Genomic DNA, 7,604 nt, shown 5'->3' with positions numbered 1-7,604 from the left:
TTTTTTTTTTTCAACCAAACACTTAAATAACTTAAAAGATGACTCCATAATTGGTTGCCCAATTTGGAAGGGAAGAGTTTACAAAAGTAAGTTCAGAAACTAAAGATCTAGAAGAACGCGCCAGACAATCAGCTCGCACGTTAGACGTCCTCGGAATCTGAGTCAGAGTGAAGGAGGAGAAGGATGATCTTAGCGATTGGAAGTCTTCCAACAAATGCGAGAAAAATAAACCGTTGGATCTGCCCTTTCTTTTTTTACAAAGAGAAAAATAATACTTTTTAAACTCTTCATCTGATTTTATATTGATATATGATCATAAAAAGCCCCAGACTTACAATCCTTTGATATACAAAAGGTCCAACCCAAACCCATGAACCACCCCAAACCCGTTAGCCTACTCTAACCAAAATTCTCACAAAAAGACCCCAGAAGCTATACAATTCAGGTCATTAAAAAAATACTCTACCTGAACACCAAGTCCTCAACAAACCGGGAGGTCAAACTTTTTCTTCTCCAAAGACGATAGCCATTCATGCTGGATAACCCTTTTCCACATACAATTGCAGTCTCAGGTTCCCTGTTACACTTTGTGCTATCAAGTTTGCACCTCGGTTTTTTGTGACTGATTCATTTACCAACTTCCACTCCTGTATTCCTCTAAAAAAAAATCCTTATAGCCACTGATTGGGCTTTAAAATTTGGCCAATCAATTGGCCTCTTCACCGCTCCCACCATATCTTTGTCCTCCAAAAGTTCTTTGACTATGAAGCAGCAATTCCCCTTTTTCATCTCTTAGAACCCACGCTCCCCCTGCAACTTTATTTCTCTTTGACCAGGAGGATCCCACATTACACTTTACCCAATTTGGTGAAGGTTTTTCCCACCCTTTCACTACCCTTTGACTCATTTTGTCATCTTGACTGACATCCGCTTGGTTCTGTAAAAGAATCCCATCTCTCTCTTCATATTGTGCCTCAAACCAGTCAGCTACATCTTCTCTGACATTTTCTACTGATTCAATTGCAGAAAACTTAACCCCTTCAAAAATCAAAGCATTTCAGTTTTTCCAAATTATCCAAATAATCGAGGGAAAACTCCTTCTCAAATCAATAGGCCAAGCCTTATTATTTATGTTCTCTAGGAGATGATAAAAATTTGAGTAAACCGATCCATTTTGAAAATTATCAAGCGGAAAAGAATAATCTGACATAGCCCAAATCTGTCTAGTTGGTAGTACAAATAAAGATCGAGTGATTTATGGACTCACCTTCTTCTCCACACAGTTGGCACACACTATCAAGATCCATCCCTCTTCCATTGAGCGATTCCGCAACAGGTAAAGCTCCAGATAATTTTTTTTTTTACTTTGGATCTGTTTGCAGATTTCATACCAACTTTTTCAAGTCGAGTGTACCGGGCAGGATCAAGGCTTCTTTGATCAGAGATGCATTTTTTTCTTGGTCAGCTAGCCAGTATGCTGATTTTACAGAAAAATCCCTACTTTTGTTATGCTTCCAAGCAAAGAAATCATTTTTGAGAAACTATAGGCTTTATTGCTTTTATTCTTATTATATCCTGAGCCAGAAAATGTTCTTCAACCATCTCTTGATTCCAGAACCCAGTATTTTCATCAATAAGCTCACCTTGTCTCAGCCCTTTCTCAGGTATAATCAATCTAAAGGGATTATCTTTGATAAAGACTGAATATGTGACTAATGAAACACAAAGCATGATCCATTCAACCTATTTTTGATGAAATCCTATTGCTAGAAGAAGAGATATGAGGTAACTCCATTCGACTCTATCATAAGACTTTGACATATCTGACTTAACTGCCATAAACTTGAAGGCAATTTGAGGATGCACCCTGAGACTGTGGAAAAGTTTGTGAGCCACTAAACTATTATCAGTAATAAGTCTTTCAGGTACAAAGGCTGACTGAGTGTCATAAACAATGAGGGCCAGATATGGTTGAATCATTTTCACCATAATCTTTGCAATGACTTTGTAAAGGACCGAGCATAAACTGATTGGTCTTAGATTTACCATCTCAGTGGGGTGGTGAGTCTTGGGGATGAGACAGATGTGTGTGTAATTTCACTCTGCCGGGAGGATTCTATCCTGAAAAAATTGCTTCACTTTCATAATCACTTTGGACCCCACAATAGATCAGTATTGTTGAAAGAACATCGCTGACATGCCATCAGGCCCCAGAGTTTTTGCTGGGTTGATTGAGAACATTGCTTTTTTTATCTCTTCATCTCTAATACCCTCAATCAGAGCGTCATTTATTTGGTCAGTGACTCTTGGGATAAATCTCTCAAACCAGTCTCAGAAGTTAGCTGGATTTGAAGAAGTGAATAACTTCTGAAAATAAGCAGTAGCTAATTCACCTTTTGCAGCCTCTGAAACCTGAAAGTTCCCATTAATAAATTTTAATTTTTCAATCATTTTTCTTTGGTGATTCTCTTTTACTGATGCATGAAAGAAATTCGAGTTTTGATTTTCCCACCTTAACCACTTCTGTCTTCTCTTTTGTTTCCAATACTTCTCTGTCTCTCTATAGGCTTTGATTGTTTCTCTTTTTAGCACAAATACCTTATTCCAACCTGGCCAATCCACCGATTGTTCCTTCTCTAAGGCTTCTTCCAATAAATGGATCTTATCATTAGAGTTAACCGCATTTCTTTTTTTTCCAGGAGCTTAAAGCTTTTCTACAGTTTCTCAACATCCCAGCAACTGATAAGATGACATTGTTTGATTAGGGATTCCAAGCTCTTACAATTGCCTCTTTAACATCTTCCTCATGAAAGAATCTTTTATCAAACCTGAATTGGCCTTTGTAAGAATCTTGAGACGACAAAAGTTTTGCCAATACTAGTCTGTGATTTGAACCTCTCATATCCAGGAAATTTTGATTTAAGGCTGGAAAGCTGTTAAACCACTCATCATTCCCAAAAGATTTATCGAGTCTACACTACAACCAATGTCACCCCTTCTTCCAGTCAAAGAGAAAATATTATCGTTACTTGGTAGTTCTGTCATCCCACAGACTCTTAACATCTCAACAAAGTCTTTTGAAGCATTATCAGATCTTCTACGGTCTCCCAACTTTCACCATTGTGCAGAATCTCATTGAAATCCCCTAACATAAGCTATATGTCTCTTCTGCCTATGTCGATCCTAGAGATTCTTTCTCACACAACCGATCTTTTACTTCTATCAAGGTCCCCATACACGCAAGAAATAAAGAAATTGGAGGCTCCAAACTATACTTGAGCATCAACAAATTTTTATCCACAAACTTTATATCTACCGTCACACTACTTTTCCAAAAGAAAGATGAACCACCACTCCTTCCAATATGGTCCACTGTATAAACCTTATCATACCCCAACCAAACTTGTAGATCTACTAGAACGTCTCTTTTGAACATGGTCTCCATCAAGAACATCACCTCAGAGAACTGTTTTTTACGTAATTTCTTTAGGTGTGGAATTGTCAAGTCTTGAGACCGTCCCAATCCTTAACAACTCCAACTCAAAATACTCATTGGAGTTAAGGCAAACCCCCCCCCCCCCCCCCCCCCCCCNTCCAACTTTTCACCATTGTGCAGAATCTCATTGAAATCACTTAGCATAAGCCATCTGTCTCTTCTACCTATACTGATCCTAGCGATTCTTTCGCACACCACTGATCTTTTACTACTATCTGGATCCCCATACGCACATGAAATAAAAAATTAGAAGCTGCAAACTGAACTTGAGCATCCAATAGGTTCTTATCCACAAACTTAATATCTACATTCATGCTGATTTTCCAAAAGAATGCTAGACCACCACTCCTACCAATAGGATCCACTGTATACACCCCTTCGTACCCCAACCAAACTTGTAGATCAACTAGAAAATCCCTCCTATACATAGTCTCCATCAAGAACAACACCTCTTGGAATTGTTTTTTAAGCAATTATTTTAGGCGAGGAAATGTCAATTTTTGAGGCCGTCCCAAACCTTGACAATTCCAGCTCAATATACTCATTGAATTTTAGGCAAACCCCCCTTTGGGTTCACCTCTTGAGAATTAAGCTTTGCCATCTTTGCAGTGTTTGTAATATCATCATCTGCTTTTCTTTACTTCAAATTTCCCATCTTTGATCCCATTTTTAACTCCATTGGCATCTTTCTTAAATTTGGAATAAACGGCTTTGGCTATTACTTTTTGTTGGTTTATTCTTTGTCTTTTTCAGAACAATCCCGACGGATCCTACCTCAAAAGGGTTAGATCCATAAACCATTGCATTGCTCTGAAACGGCTGGGATAGGGTTAAGAAATGACTAGAACCTACCAAGGAAAAACTAGCCCCTTGCTTGAAACTCCAATTGCCCACTGCACCTTCACCTTCATACTCTCCCATAGTATTGTCTTTTAACAGAGCCACATTTCCATTCATAACTGATACAACCTTTTCATAAGAGATAACCACCCCTTTATTCTTATTCATGTTGTGGTGGAAGATAGGCACCGGTTCCAATCTAAGTATGGACTTTCACTACAAGAAAAATCATTATTCATAGCACACGATAAACGTCATCATATGTGTTTAATGGCGTTTTCATAAATACGCTATGTTCTCGGCAGCTATCTTAGATATCACCTATATTATAGCGTTTTATTGTATGCTATTATTGGGTCTATCTACCATAGTAGTTTTATTATACGGTGCCATAATATATGTAACCCTATCATAGCGTTATTCACATGCCATAATTTGTTTTATCAGTTATGCTCTCATTGCTATAATATGCATTGTTATGACTCTTATTTTATGCAATTGTATAAAGCTAATAAATTTGGTGGAACCTGCTTAATTTTCAAAATATCCAATATATATATATATATATATATATATATATATATATATAATAAACATCCACAAGATACACATCATTTCATATAACAAACATTATTCACCCATAACACAAGTCTCGAAAAATACTTTAAAACTATCATCCTTCTATATAATGATGGATGCCAGACTCTTCATTCATGTTAATGTTCTCCTGATCTGAGGTCCTTGGCATGATTCAAACTTTCTCAGAGAGTTTGGAACCCACTACTCCAAAAGCTGGAAGCTTCTTTTTTGAGGAAATAATTCTAAGTATCACAAACCGATCCATGTTGGAAACTCCAAATAGTCAGACACTGCTCAAACAACAAAGATTATAAGTGTTTATAAGCAAGCTCTCACAAAGCAGATAAGTGGAAGTCTAAAAGTAAGGATTTAACTTTATCATCAAATTTTTTCAGCCTATAACCAACACACAGATGAATAAGACACTGAGACACTAACAGATTCCAAAAAATAAGAATCAAGCGAAGTGAAAAAAATATATAATTTAAGAACTAGATCATAAAGGCAAAGAGAGAAAACTAGTCATGGACAAAAAAAAGACAAGACACTAGATGAATTGCTAGACATGAAAGTGTTTTAGAAACCTGCACATTCAAGTAAATGGCAGACCAAACAGCAATATAAATTGGTAGGAAGCGGACTCTCTAGCCGAGAGTTTGAAGGTCTTGTTTAGTAACAGTAACACAATATAACAACAAAAAATATAACCTTGTGGTCTAGCATTTCTGGCTGACTGACTCTCTTATCTCCTTTCTACACGAAAAAAAAATGAGAATAAAAACAATAGCTCAACGAAAACAAATTTTGAGCAAGGGAGATCGAAAGAAAGGACAACAAAACTTGTCATCGGTTGTAATGGTCCTGTGAACAGCCTTCTTCTTTCTTATATGAGATTCAAAATGTTTAGAGAACATCCAAACATGAAAATGATAAACAAAAAATTCACAAAAATACTTAGTTCTCAAACCTTCTTATTATTTCCTTACGCTTCTTGACTACAAGAACACCTCCCTCTTTTGTCTTTACTTCAATCGTAATAGAACCAATCTGCAACCAACTCATCAAAAAAACCTCGAGGTTTAATGGATACACAACATAGCATAGTAACACGAGAATGGATTAAGAAAACCAAATAACAAAGTTTCAAAGTCCTCTTCAAAAGAACTAAATAGTCAAGAAGAACAAAACAACCTTCAGTTCAGACTAACATCCAACCTTCAATTCAGACTAACGTCCAAAGCTACAAACTTGAAGCTCGATTAATAACCAGAAAAACATAACAACCTTACATTCAGACAAACATACAAAGCTACGAATTTTTAAGCTCGATTAATAAAAAAATTAAATTGAGAGTAAGGAATAAAAGCAAACACCTGGTGGGTGCACTTGGACGAATATGACGAACCTAATCCAAACCTCAACAGTCATGCTCAATTTAGATCTCGACATCCGCCGCATCAGAACCCTTCTTCGCCGTAAAGATCCGTCAATAACGACCCACAACTTGCTCCAACGGAGAACGGAACCTAGTTATTGTCGAAATCTAATTCCTACCAGAGCTTTTTCAAACGGAGGCAACGCCTTCCGTTGAGGAGCAAGTTGTGGGTAGTTATTGACGGATCTTTGCGGCGAAGAAGGGTTCTGATGCGGCAGATGTCGAGATCTAACGGTGACAGTTTTAAAATAAAAACACATATAGTACCCGATATAAGAATATGTGTTTCATTAATGGTTAATAAATCTACTTAGCGTAGTTGGTTGCGCTTTGATGTTTGCAGCTTAAAGGTCTCGAGTTCTTATCTACATGATATCTTTTATTTTAAAAATCAAAAAACCTTTGTCCAGACCGAGTCGAACCTGCGGCAAGTGAAAAGGGAAAAATATCATTAAAATCCTCAACTTACCAAAAGTATTGAAAGAAAGCATGAACTTTGCTTGTGGTGGATTAAATAGCTAACTTTCGTTGACTTTCCAATTAAACCGTTAACTTTCATTGACTTTGTCAACAGTTTTGGTAAGTTGAGAATTCTAATGACATTTTTCCCCAAGTGAAAACCATACTCTAACATTAATCAATGGACCATGTCATGCTTTCAACAAATGTTAGAAAACAAACTTTATATATCTTGTCTTTGACTAAACGGAGATCGTTAACGGAAAATTAACTCCATTAACGAAAACTTAACGACGTGCTTTAAATAGCTATTTCAACGAAACTTTACTATTTTATCAAAAAATCAAACTAAACTTTTGAATTAAAACGACATCTCGAAAGTTCATGCTTTTTTCCGTCCCAAATTTGAAAGTTAGAGATTTTTATGACATTTTTCTCAAAAACAATTAGGAGAATATGTACTTCCATAGCTAAGGGAATAGTTTCTAATCTACACACGACCCTACTCTATAACACAATTATTTTGACAAGAATTTAATATTCACAGTAAAGTAGATAGATATCATTTACCAAAACGAAATAAAACAGATGTCAATTTGTAAATTAATGATGTACATCCATAAAAATCAAAATTTTGTCTTCTGTTTTTTTTTTTTTCAATGAAAAATTTTTGTCTTCTTTTGCGTTACATGTCTTAAATGAAAACCATTATTTTCGTAAACAACCATCAAGTGCACACTAAAAAACACTAAACTTGTCAATTCTTAATTCAAATAAAATATCTCCAACTATATA

The 7,604-nt window shown here is 36.2% G+C and overlaps 1 long non-coding RNA gene across 1 annotated transcript; it reads right to left on the bottom strand.

Annotated features, from left to right (window-relative positions):
• On the bottom strand, positions 4,920 to 6,578 carry LOC104710636. Its single transcript, XR_755043.2, has 4 exons — positions 6,289 to 6,578; positions 5,883 to 5,962; positions 5,624 to 5,668; positions 4,920 to 5,205 (listed from the first exon to the last, which is right to left on the bottom strand). It is a non-coding gene; the product is annotated as an uncharacterized LOC104710636 (long non-coding RNA).

This window comes from Camelina sativa, chromosome 9, assembly GCF_000633955.1.
Source record: "Camelina sativa cultivar DH55 chromosome 9, Cs, whole genome shotgun sequence".
Classification (NCBI taxonomy): domain Eukaryota; kingdom Viridiplantae; phylum Streptophyta; class Magnoliopsida; order Brassicales; family Brassicaceae; genus Camelina; species Camelina sativa.
This window is presented reverse-complemented; position numbering and strand designations above follow the sequence as displayed.